This window comes from Sus scrofa, chromosome 2, assembly GCF_000003025.6.
Source record: "Sus scrofa isolate TJ Tabasco breed Duroc chromosome 2, Sscrofa11.1, whole genome shotgun sequence".
NCBI classification, from domain to species: domain Eukaryota; kingdom Metazoa; phylum Chordata; class Mammalia; order Artiodactyla; family Suidae; genus Sus; species Sus scrofa.
Window position 1 is genome coordinate 48,297,040 of NC_010444.4, and position 20,200 is coordinate 48,317,239.

At 43.8% G+C, this 20,200-nt stretch overlaps 1 long non-coding RNA gene across 1 annotated transcript; it reads right to left on the reverse strand.

The window, feature by feature from the left end:
• On the reverse strand, nucleotides 10,383–19,315 carry LOC106509422. The gene is made up of 3 exons (XR_001306966.2): nucleotides 19,218–19,315; nucleotides 14,626–14,707; nucleotides 10,383–11,811 (listed from the first exon to the last, which is right to left on the reverse strand). It is a non-coding gene; the product is annotated as an uncharacterized LOC106509422 (long non-coding RNA).

Here is a 20,200-nt window from a genome sequence, read left to right on the forward strand (position 1 = left end):
AAAAAAAAAGACTAAAAATCCAACATATCTATAATTGGTATCTCGAAAGAAGAAGACCAAAACTATGAGACATGATAAATTATTAAAATATGATTCAAGAAGATTTTCCTAAAGCAAGATTGAATTTATTTATTTATTTATTTATTTATTTATATTTTTTGTCTTTTTAGGGCCGTACCCACAGCATATGGAGGTTCCCAGGCTAGGGGTCCTATCAGAGCTGTAGCTGCCAGCCTACACCACAGCCACAGCAATGTGGGATCCGAGCCATGTCTGTGACTGCTGTAGCTGCCAGTCTACACCACAGCCACAGCAATGTGGGATCTGAGCCGTGTCCGTGGCCTACACCACAGCTCGCAGCAACACCGGATCCTTAAACCACTGAGCGAGGCCAGGGATCAAACCTGCGTCCTCATGGATGCTAGTCAGATTTGTGAACCACTGAGCCACGATGGAAACTCCTAAGATTGAATTTAAATATTGAAAGGTCAAAGGACAAATCACATACTAGGGAAAACTGATTCCAAATGATCATAACTGAGACATATCCTAATAAAATTGTTTATAATTTAAAGATAAAGGATTTTTTGAGTAGCCAAGCACAATGGTCAAATCACTTGTAAAGGAAATAAACCAGGCTGGCATCAAACTTCCCCACAGCATCTTTTTTTTTTTTTTTTTTTTTTTTTTTTTTTTTTTTTTTTTTTTTCATTTTTGGCCCCCCTGCGCCATATGGAGCTTCTGGGCCAGGGATCAGGTCCAAACCACCACAGTCGCAAAGTCACAGCTCCGCGAGGCCAGATCCCTAACCCACTGTGCTGGGCAAGGGATTGAACCTGTGTCCCAGTGTTCCCAAGGGGCTGTTGATCCCATTGCACCACAGCAGGAGCTCCCCCACAGCACCAGTTAACACCAGTATAGTGAAACAACTTCTCGAAGATAATCAGGGAAAAGAAATTAGCGACAAAGACTTTATATCCAGACAAACTGCCTTTCAAGCCTAAAAGCTAATGGTTTAAACATGAAAGAACTCTGGGAATATTGGTCTCATGAGACTTTCTTGAGGAAAATAGTACAATGTGGCTGAATTTCATGTGTCAACTGAGTCACAGGGTGCACCGATATAGGGTCAAAAATTATTCTAGGTGTGTCTGTAAGAGTGGTTTTGGATGGGATTAAAGTTTTAATCAGTAAGAGGGAAAAAAAATAGAGTTCCTATTGTGGCTCAGAGGGTTAAGAACCTGACGAGTACCCAGAGGATGTGAGTTCGATCCCTGGCCTCACTCAGTGGGTTAAGGATCTGGTGTTGCCACAAGCTGCAGTTTAGCTTGCAGATGCAGCTTGGATCCGGTGTTGCTATGGTTATGGGGGAGGCTGGCAATTGCAGCTCTGATTTGACCCCTAGCCTGGGAACTTCCATATGGTGCAGGTGCTGCTGTAAAAAGAAAAAAAATAAATAAATAAAGACAATGTTTGAATCAGTAGACTGAGTGAAGCAGACTGCCCTCCCCAGTGTGGGTGGACCACAGCCAATCAGTTGAAGACATGAAAAGAACAAAATGCCCTTCCCCCAGATAAGAGGGAACTCCTCCTGCCTGACTATGGAGATGGAACATTGCCTTTGGATCCCAAGTGAAACATTGTCTCTTCTTGGCTCTCAAGTCTGCCAGCTTTTGAGCTGGAACTATATACCATGCGCTCTACTGGGTTTCCAGCTTGTCAACTGCAGATGACAAGGAGGGACTTTCAGCCACCATAATTGTGTGAGCCAATTCCTTATACTAAATCTCTTTCTGTGCATGTGTGTGTGTGTGTGTGTGTGTGTGTGTGTGTGTGTGTGAGTGTGTGTATACATCCTGTTGGTTCTGTTCCTCTGGAGAACCCAGACCATTAGAGAATGCACTCTTGTCAAACAAGAGATGACTGGAAGAAACCAGGCAAAAAGAATACCAGTGAACATAAAATATATTTAACAGTAGACCCAAATACCAGCAAAGGTGGAAGTAAAGGTGACAAAATAGAACATAAATTGTATACACTCTGACGGACTTAGAGATGAAAGGAGAAAGGTGGAATGTGGTAGAATGAAAATAAGTGAATGTATTACTTCATTCCTAATAGCCAAGAGTCAATAGTTACCATTCACAACCAACAGAAAAGGGCAGTTCCCAAGTCAGGCAATAGACTTGGGAGGCTTTAGGATGAACAAAGCTGTAGAATGAAGACTGGACTTGAGTTAAAGTCTCAGCTCTGCTGTCTGATTTTTTTTTTTTTTTTGGTCTTTTTGCCTTTTTCTGGGGCCACTCCCGCAGCATATGGAGGTTCTCAGGCTAGGGGTCGAATTGGAGCTGTAGCCACTGGCCTACGCCAGAGCCACAGCAACGTGGGATCCAAGCCGAGTCTGCAACCTACACCACAGCTCATGGCAACGCTGGATCCTTAACCTACTGAGCAAGGCCAGGGACCAAACCGCAATCTCATGGTTCCTAGTTGGATTCGTTAACCACCACGCCACGACAGGAACTCCTCTGCTGTCTGATTTTAAGCAATGATATTTATCTGGACCACGGAGAGGTGGATACCATCCTGAAATGATTATGCTTTGGAAACTTGCAAAAGGCAGCTTTGGGGCACCCTTGCTGTTTGTGTTGAGGAGTCATGCCTTCTCTCATTATAGGCAAGAGCTGAGGGCTTGACTGGTTTTCTATGGTGCTAAGCTCTGTGTAGAAGTTTATTCTGAGAATGTAAGAAACCACATTTCTCTCAGAGGGTTCCCTACTCAGAGGGTTTGATCCCCCGGCTAGAGAATCCCAAGGCTTTTTCTGATTTCTTCTAGCTGCTCCCTGCCTCATTGCTATTTTTTTTTTTCTTTTTATGGATGTATGGAAGTTCCCAGGCTAGGGGTTGCATCAGAGCTGCAGTTGCTGGCCGATGTCAGAGCCACAGCAACACAGGATCCCAGCTGCATCTGTGACCTATGCCCCAGCTTGCACACCAGATCCTTACCTACTGAGCAAAGCCAGAGATCAAACCCACATCCTCACAGAGACAACATCAGGTCCTTACCCACTGAGCCATGATGGGAACTCCCTCATTGCTATTTTTTAAATCTCTCATTATAAACATTTAAAAATTGTTTTTATGTAAAGGTATTTCTCTAATCTTATTGTTTTTATGATTTTACATATTTTTACCTTTACAGTTTTAATTTTTAATTTTCTTATTCCTTAAATCTCATCTACTTGCACTTTTTTTCACTTTTACCTGATGCTTTTGCCTTTTTATCTTAATCTTTCCTCTCATTTACTTTTATATTTTTAACCTTTTATTTTGTTGGTTTATAGCCTTTTACATTTTCTTTTCGCTCTCATACACTTTATTCTACTGTTATCCTGAAGTTTCTAACCTTTTGACTTTATTGTGATTTATATTCTATTAAAAATATATATTTTGGGGTTCCCATTGTGGGTCAGCAGAAACGAATCTGACTAGGAACCATGAGGATGCAGGTTCAATCCCTGGCCTCGCTCAGTGGGTTAACGATCCGATGTTGCTATAAGCTGTGGTGTAGGTTGCAAATGAGGCTCGGATCCCCCGTTGCTGTGGCTGTGGTGTAGGCTGGTGGCTATAGCTCCGATTCAACCCCTAGCCTGGGAACCTCCACATGCCCCAGGTGCAGCCCTAAAACAAACAAAAATGTATATTGCTTTTTGACTTGTTTTATTTATTTATTTATTTATTTTGCCTTTTTTTTTTTTTTTTAGGGCTGCACCTGCGTCATATGGAGGTTCCCAGGCTAGGGGTCTATCGAAGCTACAGCTGCTAGCCTACACCAGAGCCACAACAATGCCAGATCTGAGCCACGTCTGCGACCTACACCACAGCTCATGGCAACGCCGGATCCTTAACCCACTGAGTGAGGCCAGGGATCGAACCCGCAACCTCATGGTTTCTAGTCAGATTCGTTTCCGCTGCACCGCAATGGGAACTCCACTTTTTGACTTGTTTTAATCTTCTGTCTATACCCTCAGGATTGCAGTAATCTTGTTCACTTTTCCTTCTTCTTATTTATATCTGTTATAATTGTCGTTTCTTTTACAATCGCCAGTTTGAACTCATTGCTATAGCTGTGATAGCAAAAGAAAAGCTCACCGTAAGAGGTTGGGCCCCTTCTTCCTGGCATTTGCTTGAAAGCCTCACCCTTTTCCTCCCAGGGATACCCCTGCCTATTAGGGGTAAGAAGTAGGGTCTCTTTTCTACCCCATCCCCTGAAAACCCAGAAAGCTCCCCAGTTCCCTCTCCCCCAGAATGCTAATTCTCTCTGTACAACCTGATGCATATTTGATTGAGGAAACTTTGTTGCTGCCTACACCTCATACCCTCCCCAAAGGTTTTAAATCCTTCATCTTCAAGTCAGTGAGACCCTGCTAGGACCGGTTTCCATCCAGGGGGCTATTAAACTTTGCTTTTAAGCCTCAAGGGAGATGTTTTCTCTCTGGCTTCCTACCAAGCAGAATACTGATTACGTAAATACACTCCTCTCGTGTTGTATCCTAGGATATAAGGTGCTTAGTCACCTAGTTTGTGGTTAAACAATAACCCCAAGGAAGTCGGAAAACGCACCGATGACTCCTCATCTTATGCTAAGCCCCCCGCAGCTGTAACTGAGCCAGGCCAGGATAACTAGCAATGGGAACAGCCTAGAAAATAATTATAGGAGGTATGCATTTGGTGATTGAGGGCCCAGAAACTTAATTTCCACAACGCTACAAAGTTCAATTATTCAAGCCTTGTAGATCCCAGGCCACTTTCTGACTGAGGCCTGGTAATGATCTCTCATTTTATACAGTTGATTAAAACAAAGGCCTCCAAGCTAAATAAAACACCTGAACAAAATTTCCTGTGCCCCAGCTGCTCAAGGATGGTCTCAAGGGTCTGCTTTTGAATTTGAGCCTGTTATAAAAACTCAGGGCATGATGTTCACACATAGTATTTGATCAATAAGTATTTGCTGGAATAATTTAAAAAAATGACTCAGAAAGTGGTGTCTCCCATTTTAAAAGTATTCCCTTTACATTCACAATTATTAGATATTTCATCTAAATGTGTGTTGGTAGCCTTTTTGTTTTGCAATCAAAAGTTAAACCTGGAATTCCTGTTGTGGCTCAGTGGAAACACATCTGACTAGCATCCATGAGGATGTAGATTCAATCCCTGGCCTTGCTCAGTGGGTTAAGGATCCAGCATTCCTGTGAGCTGTGGTATGGGTCACAGATATGGCTCCGATCCTGTGTCGCTGTGGCTGTGGTGTAGGCCGGCAGCTGCAGCTCTGATTGGACCCCAAGCTTGGGAATCTGTTAAGAATCATAGAAGATAGTTGGTGGTATTTGACATTTCTTTGGCCTTTGTGGACAAGGGTTACATGGCCTCAATGTGGTCCTGCTCATGTTCCTCTGCAGTCCTTCCTGTAGAAGGTCAGATAGTAAATATTTTAGGCTGTGTGCGCCATACAGCCTGTATTGCAACTACTTGACTGTCACTGTAGCATAAAAGCAGCCATAGATAATACAGAAGCAAATAAGCATGATGGTGTTCCAGGAAAACCTTATCTATGGATGCTGCCATTTGAATTTCCTATCATTTTTGGTCACTCCCATGGCATGCAGAAGTTCCCAGGCCAGGGATCAAACTCGTACCACAGCAGTAACAAGAGTTACAGCAGTGACAACACCAGATCCTTAACCCACTGAGCCACCAGGGAACTCCTCATAACATTATGTATCACGAAATAGTTCTTCCAATTTTTTTCAACCAGTTAAAGTATGCAAAAGAACATTCTTACAAGGACAAATAAAAACAGGCTATGGACCAGATTTGGATTATGGATGGTGGATTGTGGTGATTTAGGAACTACCCAATAAAAATATTCTTTTGATAAATCAGATGGCATTTCCCAAAGAGATAAACAGGTATTTATCCTGGCCTGCCTTCTCTCTAATCAACACCTCAAAGTCTTACTACTCCTCTTCTGTGAACAGGCTATCAGGATATCACCCTTTGTTATACAAACTTGAAAGGGGGTATTTCTTTATTGGTAGATGCCATAGTCCAGTGTCATGAGCCAAGAATGACCTTGATAGATGACTTACCTACTATTTAATTAATGTCATAAAGAAGGACTACAGATCAAATGCTTCTGAAAACAAAGTCATCATTTTTTGGTAGCTAGCCTCCAACATTAAACTGACTTATGGTCAATAACCCTTAGGAACAAGTTAACTAATTCAGTCACATAGTCATATATTTTGCAAACAATTTAGCTTAGAGATGGTGCCGGGATATATTTCTCAAGGTTAAATGTTCCATGGGTGTTTACCGAGATGTTTTATGAACAAGATGGGTATTTGGCCCCACCTGTTTTAAATTTTTTCCAAGCAGAAATTATTGCTGTTTGTGCTCAGATGGAGAATTTTGGGGGCTTCATTGCCCTTTTGTCTGTGCACTGGAGTGCATCCTGAATGCTTTCTGAGGAGCGTCTTGGCCCCCTTTCAACCTTTCTCTTTGCTTTCTATTCATACATGTGTCCTTGCCAGGCTCCTCAGCCTTCCTCTGAGGACACCAATCCTGATCCTGGCAGCCAACTCTTATGGCAGATTCGCCTCATGCTCAAGTCGGCAACCTGGCAAGCTGTACCACCTGCCAGGTGCCCATAAAGGAGACTGACTACCTGTAAAGCCCAGTGGGGAGATTCCTTTATGATAGAGAATCATCAAAAAGATGGTCAGTCTGTGAATACGTCTCTTCCAGTGCCTCTGAAATTTTGGGGGGCTCAGAGCCACCACTGACCTGATGGAAATGAGTCCCTCTCCTGGGCAGGAAAAAAGTTGCTTTAAAATTCAGGAGTCTTAGCATAAACATCTGTTCTAAATATTCTCAAATCTATTCCAAGATGGAGCCAGGCAGCAAGATGCTTTGCATCATCCCATGGACGTGCTTTTCGGGATGGTACTTTGGGATCATTCATCAGCTCACATTCAGGGCCACCTCGGTATCTGCTATGAGGCTATCGCTGAGCACATATGTCCTGCAAAGGAGGATCTATGCAAGGGACTTCTCTCTGTGGCCTCAGTACCATTCCCATACGTCTCTTAACGACCTGTTTTTGTTTGGCTTATTCTTTATTTTTAGTTCTACCTACTATGACTAAGGTAACTGAGGGCTCTCAACCCTGGGCATACTTGAGAATCACAGGGGAGCATTTCCAACATCAAGATGCCAGCTCAGGGCAATTAAATCAAGTCTCTGGGGTGGGGCCTGGGAGTATATTTCAGAAGCTCCCCAGTGTCCGGAGCTTGTGTAGCCGGGGTTGAGAACACCTGATTCTTTTTTTTTTTTTTTTGTCTTTTGTCTTTTGAGGGCCGCACCCACAGCATATGGAGATTCCCAGGCTAGGGGTCTAATCCCAGCTGCTGGCCTAGACCAGAGCCACAGCAACATCAGATCTGAGCCTCATCTGTGGCTCACAGCAACATCTCACAGCAATGCCGGATCTTTAACCCACTGAGCGAGGCCAGGGAATCGAACCTACAACCTCATGGTTCTAGTCAGATTCATTTCCACTGAGCCACGATGGGATCTCCTTTTTTTTTTTTTTTTTTTGGAGAACACCTGCTCTTGATGCTTCATCCTCCTTGGCATTTGCTGGCTGCTAGCAGAAAATGGACAGGGTCACATGGCTGTACTGGTACTTCCCCCTCTCTCCTGACATCATACCAGCCTTCACTACAATGACACATTTTCAATATGTCATTTGTTGACACACTGTCCATTTGTTGACACATTTTAATGGGCTGCTATCTCGTTGCAGTGTTGGAACTATAGATAACCTACTTGAGCTGATTTTAGTTGGAAACTATAGATAACCTACTTGAGCTAGCTTAAGCTACAAAGATTAGGAGGCAGGCATTGTAATAATACAGGATCATCTCATGGACATGGGGGAGGAAGTGCAGTGGGGCCAAGAACCAGGATTGAGAGAAATAGCAGAAACCAAGACATCCCCTCTCCCAATGTCTCTTCACCAAATGCCCTGTCATCTCCTTTCTTCTATGCCTCTATTTCTTTCTCCCTACCTCTGTAGACTCACTTTCTTTTCTTCTTTTGAAAGTGGGTCAGTTGACCTGGTCTTATTCAGCCAGTCAGTGGACAATGACTGCTGTCTCCAAGCCCCAAGTTCAAATTCTCAGGGGAAAGACTGCAAGTGGCCCCAGCTTGGGTCCGTCACTTCCACCAGGTCTGTCCACCCAGGGCCAATGGAGGAAGCCGAATGAAGTGCAAACGTGGCTTCCAAATCTGCCACTGCAACTGAGAGAGGCAGCTTTTAGAGGAAGGAAGTCATGGGTGAGGCAGATACTCCTAAAGATAACTCCAAAAGCAGTATTCCTGTAAGCTACTTTAAGCCCTTCTGGCAAAAGGACGGGTGCAAATGAACACATAGATGGGAAAGCTAAACGTGAATTACACTAGCATCTGAGAATTTGACCTCAGCATCTTTATAACAAAGGGAGACAGAAAAAACTTCCTTCAGAAGGCAAATAGGGCCAGTGTGCATTGAGGAAGCAGGAAATAATGAACATTTCCACATCTCCTGGAACACATTGGCCCCTGCAAAAGTCCCAAGTGAAGCCATTTCTAAACCTCACCCGAATAATGCACCTGTATGTGAAATCCATATCAGACATGATTCTGGAAAACCTTAGGCATTGCCCTTCATGGCTCTTGGCCTCACTTGCTAGCACTGCTTTGGAAAAATGTTGAAAGCAGAGAGAAGTAATTCCATGTGAACAGATATTGCTGTTCACCAGGCTTCTGTTCACACATCTGGTGATGCTCAGCATTGCTGCACCAATTTTGACAAATTTCAAAGTCACTGCAGCAGAATCAGAACTGGACAGGGCCTCATTTGTCAGGCTAACGTCAAGCAAGGCAAAATGAAGCTGGTAGTATTAGCTGTAGCAAACGTCCATCAGGAAATCATTTTTATTATGTAGCAATAATAAAACTAGCTGTCATTTTTTTTAACAGTTACTATGCCAGAACCTGTGCTACATCACTTTCCTTAATCCCAGCCATTTATACCATAGAATATAAGCTGAGATTTAATGAACTTTAAATTGAAGCGTAATGTACTTTTCTAGCTCACAGAGCGTTAATGTTGAGCTCAATGAATTTTCACAAACATACACATGTAACCAGCACCGAGGTCAAGAAACAGAACCTGACCAGTACCCCAAAGTCCCTTTTGTGGTCCCTTCCAGTTATTGTACCTTCCTGAGGATGACCAATGTCCAAGAGTATAGATTAGTTTTGTCTGTTTCTGTGCTCTATACAAATGGAATAATAAATAGATTTTCATTTGGGTCTGGCTTTTTTCACTCAAATTATTATGCTTTCTGAGTTTCATTATATTGTTGCATGGACTTATTCTCTACTTCTGTGCAATATTCCATTGTTTGAATGTCTCAATTTATTCTGACAGACACTTGAGTAACATCCATAGTGCTGCTTTGATCACTGTAGTACATATTGTTTGGTGAATGCATGAACACATGACTACCTGGTATGTAACTAGAAGTGAAGTAGCTGGGTCATAAGATATGCATATGCACAGGTTTATTAGACACTGACAGTTTATCAAAATAATTGTACCAATTTACACTCCTACCAACAGTGCAAGAGAATTCACTTTTGCTCACTAGCCTTGCTTTGGAATTTTCCATCTTCTTTTTAGTCATTTTGGTAGCTGTGTGATGGTACATTGTGGCTTTAATTTACATTTCCTTGATGATTCATGACGTTTAGTACATTTTCATGTGGTTGGTTTGGGGCTGTTTTTGTTTTTCTCTTTGTTGCTATTTGGATGTTCACTTGGTAAAGTGTCTATTAAAGCCTTTCTCATCAATTTTTCTATTGGGTTGTCCTTTTCTAACTGATTTGTAGGAGTTCTTTATATATTCTGGATACAAGTTCTTAATTAGATATATGTGTTGCAAATACCTTTTTACTCTGTGCATTCCCTTTTCCTCTGTTAATGATGTCTTTTGGAATACCAAAGTTCTTAAGTCTAATTTACTGATATATTCTTTTTTTTTGATTAGCAGTTTTTATGTCCTTTAAAAAAAAGTCACTTATTCAAGGATCATGAAGATATCATTCTATGCTTTCTCCTACAACTTTATTGTTTTATCTTTCATATTTAGAGACGCTAGCCATATATATTTGATTTTGTGCTTGGGGTAAAAAAAGAGGAGTAAATATACTATTTTTCCATATAATCAATTGAGAAATATTTACTTAACAAACAATCCTTCTTTTCCCATGCATTCCTTTAATAATAAATAATAATAATAAATCCTTTAATAATAAATATATGTGAGTCTGTTTCTGAGCTTTATTTTGCATGACTGGTAAGTGGTTCTATTCTTGTGATGGTGTCATGCTAAATTATAATAAATTAATAATGGATCTTATCTGGTAATGTAAGCGTTCCGATCTTCTTCTTCTTCGAGGTTGCCTAAGCTATTCTTTGCCTTTTGCATTCCCCTATGAATTTTGGAATCAGCTTATCAATTTTTACCAAAAATAACTTCCAGAATTTGACTGGCATTATACAATCTATAGTTGAATGGGGTGAGAACTGACATCTTGCAGTATTTTTTCCAATCCACGACCATGGTATATGCCTTCATTTATTTAGGTCTTCTTTAATTTCTCTCAATAATAGTTTGGGGCTGTACAACTTTCATTAGATTTAACCATAAAAATTGGTGTTTACTGACACTATTATAAATAGAATATTTTATTCTAATTTTTAATTTATTAGTTGCTGATAGAAATAAGGTGATGTTTGTATATTGACCTTATATCCAGCAACTTTGCTGATTATACTTATTAATTCTAGTAGTTTGTATATTCATTTTCTTAGTCTGCCATAAGAGATTACCACAAACTTGGTGGCTTAAAACAACAGAAATTGATTGTGTCATAGTTCTGGAGGCTAGAAATCCAAAATCAATTTTATTGGCTAAAACCAAGATGTTAGCAGGGCTATGATCCCACCAGAAGCTCTAGTGGAGAGTTTGTTCCTTGCTTCTTTCAACTTCTAGTGGCTCCTCTATTCCTTGTGCCCTTACCGCCCCCTCTGCCTCCATCTTTACACTGACTTCTCCTCCAGCCCTCACACACAACCACTGCTGCTCCTACCCCAGGCAGGACACAGGGAGAATCAGGATACAGCCCACGCCCTACAGCACACACCCTACAGCATCTTGGGGTGGGGCTTGGCAGGTCCACATCTTGGCAGTGCATCTGTTGAATGGCCAGACAGAAGCCAAGCCTCTAGGGTACTGAGCCACTTCCTTAATCCAGGTACCAAGCTTGTCCTAACACATATGTTTAAAAATCTGCAGAGATCCATCTGCTGTGCTTTGGGGTGGTGAGCACATGGAAAGAGAAGATGCCTGGCTTGATGTCTCTAGCCTCCATCCCCAGCAGCTGCACAAGACCTCAGTACTAAGGATGGCAGGAGAGGTGGGTAGGAGGGCAAAGTGGGAAGTTCTCAGGCCAGAAAGAGCATGTATGTGACTTGTATCATGGGGAGGTGCCCCGGCCACCAATGAGGATGCGCATTCCATACCTGGAGGACCCATTAGCCAGTCTCTGCCTGGGGGATCCTTTCCTTCTTCTTCTACCTTCCTGAATCTGGCTCAGGCTTGTTTTTTCCAACAACTTAAGGCACTCGCTGGGGAGGAACTGTGAAATAATGATTGCATAATTTCAGCGATTCCACCTAGAAGTTATGTGCTCTTATATTTGCATTTAAAATTGCATTACACAACAAATAAATAGTAAAATGCATGCTGATAACTGAAAACTTTAATTTTTCTTAGAACAACATTAAATACCACCATGACAAGTGAGAGAAAGACCACAGAAGAAAGGGAAATGCTTTATCTCTAACAGGACTTTTTTTCTTGCTTTTTAATCTTGAGGTCCCACATTTTCATTTTGCCCTGAGCTTCACAAATTATGTAGTCAGCTCTGGTTACAACTTGCTCCTTGCATAAGCTTACGCTTGTGTAAGCCTGGCAGCTGACCCTGAAACCAATGGCTAGAACCCAGTCCCACAATAATGTTACTTTCTGTGAATGCCCCATGGTGACTCACAGCTCAAGACTGTATATTTCTCACTTGTCTGAATGCAAAATAAAAGTGGCTATTTTTATAGAACAAAAACTCATGGAAAATATGGAATTCAGCCCATCTCTATGCACTGCTGCACCTGAGACACTGAGCACACATAATAAATCTGTCTTTGGAAACTTGTTCCTTTGCAGTTTTGACACAGATAAATGACAAGTATTAAATCTTAAGGGAAAAGAACCAGCTGCCGTAGTTGTTGAATTACTGAGACATAAGCCTCCAGGCCTGCTGATTTGAAGTACCAGCCAGAGACCTCTTAGAAAAGGGTCCAGGTGAGCTGGGAGAATGTCAGAGGTGATCTCAGGATGCCCTGTCTTCTCCAACCCAGAGCAACTCAAGGTCACATCTAATATTCACTGGATCTGAACTTTGGAAGCCATTGGACTTTGACCGGTAAGAGGACTTTGTTGGGACAGATGCTACACTAAGCCAGAGGCTCAGAACTTAGATCACTGTCTAATAGAAATTGTCTTTAACCAGCATGGGTACCTGATGAAAGAGCAAAGACTGGCAACGGTCTTATGTGTTCACTGTTCTACACAATATTGTTGATAGGAGTCAAGGGTGAGAGTGGGCATAATTTTAGAATATTAGCACCAATCTTAGCTGGTAGATGATGCATTCCTCTATCATGGGGTTCCTCTGTCCCAGCATAGAGCTCCTTCAGGGGAGGGGCCTTGGCCTCTTTGGTTTTACATCCCTAGTGCTTCATACATTGCCCAGCTTGGAATGGAGGGTTCAGGGTACTTTTTTCTTAAATAAATTCAATCCAACTCCTCCATTCTTTTTTTTTTTTCTTTTTGTCATGGTGTGCAGCAGCTTCAGGTAGGATTTCAGTTCCCAGATCAGGGATTGAACTCGGACCACAGGGGTGAAAGTGCCAAATCCTAACAACTAGACCACCAGGGAACGTTCCAACCTCTCCATTCTTTTGATGAGGAAACCATGGACCATGCTTTGGGCGGTATTCCCCAAATAACACATCTACCTAAAGGCAAAGCCATGACTAGAACCAAAACCTTCTGATCCCCATGTGAGCTGTTTTTATTTCATCACACTTGGTGGGAAAAGTGGTACCATTTTATGGGAAGGTTACATATGCACCATATGGATGAGAAAGAATCTCCACAATGATGTGCTTCCCAGAATAGTAGCAGAAGTGATGTCAGGAGAAGGATGGAAATGCCAGAACTGGGCCCTGCCAACGGTGAAGGCTGCTGGTTGCTCTGAAATGGGAGTCCTGGGGTCCTGTTGTGGCTCAGTGGTGAATGAATCCGACGAGGAACCATGAGGTTGCGGATTTGATCCCTGGCCTTGCTCAGTGGGTTAAGGATCCGCCGTTGCCGTGAGCTGTGGTGTAGGTTGCAGACGTGGCTCAGATCCCAGGCTGCTGTGGCTCTGGCGTAGGCTGGCAGCTACAGCTCCAATTAGACCCCTAGCCTGGGAACCTCCATATGCTGCGGGAGTGGCCCTGGAAAAGGCAAAATGACAAAAAGAAAAAAGAAAAAAGAAAAGGGTGTCCCCAGGACCTCAGCTCAGGCGGACCTGCTCTTGGTCGCACCCAATCTTGGAGGCGAGAGCCCTTTGCAGAAAGATAACACCTACCGATAGGAAGAACCAGGCAACTTTCATCAGAGCTCTCTATGGATAAACTCATTTAGTCCTTCTAGCAAGCCAGGTGGGAGAGGGGCATTAGTCAATCCCATTGGATGGGAACTTTTTTTTTGTTGTTGTTGTTGTTGCTATTTCTTGGGCCGCTCAGCGGCATATGGAGGTTCCCAGGCTAGGGGTCGAATTGGAGCTGTAGCCACCAGCCTATGCCAGAGCCACAGCAACTTGGGATCCGAGCCGCGTCTGCAACCTACACCACAGCTCACGGCAACGGCGGATCCTTAACCCACTGAGCAAGGGCAGGGACCGAACCCGCAACCTCATGGTTCCTAGTCGGATTCGTTAACCACTGCGCCACGACGGGAACTCCCTGGATGGGAACTTTTGAGGACAATTTGCCCGAAAGAGGTAGAGTCAGTCCTCCAACCCAAGAGTCTGAGGCTTCCCTCTCAGCCTTTTTGCTCAGGTTAAGGGGAAGTCCTCCAGGAACAGAGCAAAGTCCTTGGGAAGGGTAAGTTCTGAGCCCCTCCTGTGGCAGCAGAAGCCCAGCACCAGCCTCTGGGAAGGTTCCTCCTAGGAGCACCTGGCAGCCCCAGTGCCATCCCTGGACTTCTTTCCCTGAAGTAATTGCCTGAACTCATAAGACTTGGAGCTTGGATCCCTGCCTCCATGAATACCTGTCATCTTATCATCCCTCCCATGGGATGGGCGCCCAGAGAGCCTGAGTTTCCTGGCATCCCATCTCCCACTTACGGGCTATGAACTTGGCAAGTCACATACAAGCTCCAGGCCTCAATATCCACAAACTGGATCCCAGCACTGCTTCTCAGGATGGCTGTAAAGAGAAAATGATAGACCCCTATAAGAGCACATTGTAAACTGTTTAGTGTTAGCTGATTCTCAACTCGTTCCTGTTTATTCAGGAACTTGAGGGTGTTTGAGAGCAGGATGTGGGAGTCAGGCAGATAAGGGAAGGGTACTGAATATTTCTCATTTTAGTTTCCACATCTGTAAAATGGGCACCATGGTAGTACCTACTCCAGGGACATTAGAAGGCATCTGCAAAATTATGCATAAAATTAATAGTAAAAAGTTGTGTGTCTTGGAGTTTCTGTTGTGACTCAGCAGGTTAGGAACCCAGCATAGTGTCCGTGCGGATGAGGCTTAGATCCCTGGCCTTGCTCAGTGGGTTAAGGATTCGGCATTGCCGAAAGTTGCAGCATAGATCACAGATGCAGCTCGGATCTAGCATAGCAATGACTGTGGCATAGGCCAGCAGCTGCAGCTTGTTTGATCCCTAGCTTAGGGAAATTCCATATGCCACAAGTAAACTATAAAAAGAAGAAGAAAAAAACTTGTGTGTCTTTAAATAAATTAATATGTAATCGAATCACTGATTACAGACTTTTCAACTGGATACAGTTACAAACCACTGAAAAAGACAACATCCCCAGAGTTCTGTCGTGACATCCTGGCACAGCAGAAATGAATCCAACTAGCATCCATGAGGTTGCAGATTCAATCCGATCCCTGGCTTCAATGAGTGGGTCTGGGATCCGGCGCTGCGTGTAGGTCACAGATGCTGCTCGGATCTGGCACTGCTGTGGCTGTGGTGTAGGCCAGCAGCTGTGGCTCCGATTCGACCCTTAGCCTGGGAATGTCCATATGCTGTAGGTACAGCCCTAAAAAAAAAAAAAAAAAAAAAAAGAGAGAGAGAGAATGTCCCTAAAGGGATTAGTTCTGTTTCTAGCACAGGGCTTATGCTCAATAAAAACAATTTGCTAAGGTATTGTTACTGTTACTGCCATTGGTAACTAGATTGCTATAGACCAGCCACTTGCAGCAGATCCAAACTTCTTATCTTTGACTAAGCCCAGCCTGACTCATAACATAACAGGGGAGCGGGACCTTCAGGTGTCTTCCTTTTGGTTCAGATGTGCCAGGTCCCTAAAGATAAGTTTGGTAGCCTGAGAAACTGGATGAAAAGCCCGAGGTGTCAAAAACCATGACCTGAGGTGTCTCTTGGGTCCTTGATGCTCAGAGTGTAGCCTGAGGACAGTCAGCCTCAGGTGTCTCCAAGAAGCGAGTGAGAAATGTAGGTCCTGCACCAGAACTTCTGAGTTGGAATCTTCACAAGCTCACAGTTGACTCCCAATCAGCAGCACGGCACTAGGACCCAGCGGAACTCTGCCAGGTTCAGCCAGGTCTGGTCCCGCTTATCAGAACGACTGGAATGACCGGGCTTTATCCCACTGCTCCAAAGCCAGCAGAGCTGATGACATGGGAATGCACAGATTCACCAGGGCCCTGCACTCAGACATGGCTCTGCCATTGCTGTCCTGAAATTCCTTTTTTTTTTTTTTTTTTTTTTTTTTGCTTTTTAGGGCTGCACTGGTGGCATATGGAGGTTCACAGGCTAGAGGTCAAATCAGAGCAAAATGTGCCAGCCTACACTACAGCCCCAGCATCTCGGGATCTGAACCGGGTCTGCAACCTACACCACAGCTCATGGCAATGCCAGATACGTCACCCAATGAGCGAGGCCAGGAACTGAACCCCAATCCTCATGGTTACTAGTTGTGTTCGCTACCTCTGAGCCACAACTGGAACTTCCTAAAATTCTTTATTTCCCCAATACATTACTTTTTTTTCCTACTGTACAGCATGGTGACCTAGTTACACATACATGTATACATTCTTTTTTCTCACATTATCATGCTTCATCATAAGTAACTAAACATAGTTCCCACTGCTACACAGCAGGATCTCATTGCTAATCCATTCCAAAGGCTGTCCTCTGCATCTATTAACCCCAAGCACCCCATCCATCCCACTTCCTCCCCCTTCCTCTTGGCAACCACAAGTCTGTTCTCCAAGTCCATGATTTTCTTTTCTGTGGAAAGGTTCATTTGTGCTATATATTAGATTCCAGATATAAGTGATATCATATGGTATTTGTCTTTCTCCTTCTGACTCACTTCACTCAGTATGAGGGGCTCCAGTTCCATCCATGTTGCTGCAGGAACTCCCTAAAATTCTTAATAATTTAAGCAAGTGGCCTCAAGTTTTTATTTTGCACTGAGTCCCACAAATTAGGTAGTTGTGATGCTGGGGCCCCTGGGACCCTCTGGGACTAGAGCCTAGACTCTGCCTGGCTTTCCCTACCTTCCACCCCCCCACCTCAGACCCCACTTCCTGTGCCCCGGGTGCCACTTCTGCCAACACAGACACAGTCCTGACCCTGGCTGCAGCCCTGGCTAAGAGGAGAATTAAAGTGCGATTTAGTAGCACTTGCCATCCTGCCTGATCCAAAAAACCTGTCCTTCTGGAAGCAAGGATTTATTAGAACCATGCCTAAATCAACACACTTTAGTTATCACTTAGAGCTATCACTTCATTAGCCTTTAAATGCTTGATGCTGTGCCCTATTTTTACATAACACCTTATCTCATTAAATGTTCTCCATAGCCAATGAATTATAGATTACTTTCCCTGTTTAACAGAGGAGGAAAAAAAAAAACCCTCAAAAACATTAAATAATGTGCCCAAAGTCAAATAAAAGGTCAGAAATAAAATACGATATAGAAACATTAGTTTGTCTGAATCCACAGCACCTGGACTATGCTACCTCATTGTACCTGGTGGTCCTCCTCTATGTCTGAACCCAGTTCCCTCCCACCAGCACACCTGTCCAGAGGCTGAAACCCCTGACCACTTTGCACCCACTCCCTGGCCATCTTTCCCACCATTTTTCTTTCTTCCTTTCTTTCTTTCTTTCTTTCTTTCTTTCTTTCTTTCTTTCTTTCTTTCTTTCTTTCTTTCTTTCTTTCTTTCCTTTCTTCCTTCCTTCTCTCTCTTTCTTTCTTTCGTTTTTAGGGCCACATCTGCAAACTACACCACAGCTCATGGCGACGCCAGATCCTTAACCCACTGAGTGGGGCCAGGGATCAAACCCACAACGTCATGGTTTACTAGTCAGATGTGTTTCTGCCGCACCACAATGGGAACTCCTCATCCTTCCCACCATTTCTGCAGAGGCCCTGCTCTCCCAGTGTTGACCAGGGAAACATTTTACTGCAAACACATAAAGTGTCTGTGTAATAGTCTCTTGCAGCTGCTGTAACAAATTAGTCACAAACACGGTGTCTTCAAACAAGAGAAATTTATTCTCTCAGAGTTTTGAGTCTGCCAGTCCAAAATCCACATCATGGCACTGGAACTAAGGCACTGGCAGTGTCAGACTCTCCCACAGAGGCTTTCGGGAATATCTGCTCTGTGACTCGTCCAATTTCTGCTGGCTGCCAACTTTCCTTGGCTTGTAGCCATGTCACTCCAATCTTTAAGACCAACATTTTAAAGTTTCTCTTTGCTCAGACTTCACACTGCCTTCTCCTCTGTGTGTGTCAAAACTCCCTCTGCTTCCCTCTTTTTTGTGTTGTTTTTTGGTTTTTGGTTTTCTTTTTTCTTGCTTTTTAGGGCAGAGGGTGGGACATGTGGAAATTCCCAGGCTAGGGATTGAATTGGAGCCACAGCTATAGCCATGTGGGATTCGAGCCTCATCTGTGACCTGCACCACAGCTCACAGCAAGGCCTGATCCTTGACCTATGCAGCGAGGCCAGGGATTGAACACACATCCTCATGGATCCTAGTCGGATTCATTTCCACCACATCATAATGGGAACTCGCTCTGCTTCCCTCTTATAAAAATACCTATACTTGCACTTAAAGCTCACCTGGATAGTCTAGGATAATCTCCCATCTCAAGATCCCTTAACTTAATCTGCAAAGACCCTTTATTGCCATGTAAGATAATACCCACAGGTTCCAGCAACTAGGATGTAAGTATCTTTGGGAGGTCACTTTTCAGCTTGCCAGAATCTGCAGATATAACAATTGTTGAAGGAGGTGGATGGAAAAAGAAAATCTTCCCCCCATCCTCAAGAGGCTACTCTTCTGAGAGGCTTCTGAGCAGCACAGCCCCCCGCCCCTACCCTAAGAGAACCAGCTCCTGGCACTTAGCCACCACTGAGAGGAAAGAGAGATGTGGGGAGGAGGCAGCAGGGAACCCCTGGTTAAGGCCCTAGAGCTGAGGAGCCCAAGGATGGGTCTTCTAAGGACAGCAGAACTGGAAGTTAAGCTGTTCTCTAGAGCCTCTGCATTGCCCTCTTACCGAATTTTCCAGCTTTGCAGATAAAATATATGTGAAAACTTCTGCTCTGGGATCCTCATGTTTTCAAACACTGGCTAATAAACCTTCATATTCCCTTCTGTTGCTGTCACCCTTTTATCTCCTTTTATTTCTCAGTTGGAAATTCTGTCTCTGTTTCCCACTTCTTATGCCTACCTTCCTCTTCCTCCTTTCATGTTGGGAAAGCCATTTCCAACCTGGGAGACCCTGAGGGGTGACATCCAGGCACACTCGGAGGGAGGAAAGTGGATCACTGTTTCCTGGAAGAAGAGAGAAAGAGAATGACTTGAAAAATAGATGTCTTCCGATAGGCAAAACTCCTCAGGAGAAGCCTCAGCTCAGACCCAATCTATGCAGGATGGGGCTTGCCTACCTGATTAGCTGCCACTGTCAGCAGAAGCTTTAAGACTCAGGGCCTTTTATGGACCACAAAAGGAGGAGCTGGGAAGAATCAGGCCAGCTGTGGAATGACTCTACATGCATGCACACATCCAGAAATAGTGACAGCATGATTGTGCAGGTGAGAGGTAAAGACATAACTACCAGCCCCTCCACGTGGGACACTGGTGCAGCCTTAAACCAGGAGGCTGGGGCAAGTCTCCTCTGACTAACACTGTCCATGGATGTTGCTCTAGTCCTGCCCAGCTGCTTCACATTCCTTTCTAAGCCAAAGTAGCCTGCTCGCCTACCTCCGGCACCAGGAGAGACACACTAACTGCTCACACTTCTGTCTTCAAAGAACAGACTTTGTCAGCTGTGCTTCTATTGTTTAGCTAGTTCTGAGCCTATTTGCTACTGCAATGGTCTGTGTAGCAGCTTCAGCTTTCCTCTAATTAGAATGTGTGTCTGTGAGTCAGGGTTGGACCAGAGAAGCAGAAACAATAGGAGAGATACAGATATAGCTAGAAGTAGACATCCAGATATATTAAGGGATTTGTTACAGGAAAGTGATCTATGCATTGTGGGCACTGATTAAATGGTCCCTGTATGGTTGTCTCTGCATCTGATGCTGGAGCTTGAAGCCCAAGGGCAGACAATCAGGAAGAAAAGATCAGGAGCTGGAACCCCACAAGCACAATCTAGGACCCCATAAAGAGCCTAGAACCCGTGTTCATTCTTGTTGTCTCTGACCTTGGTGG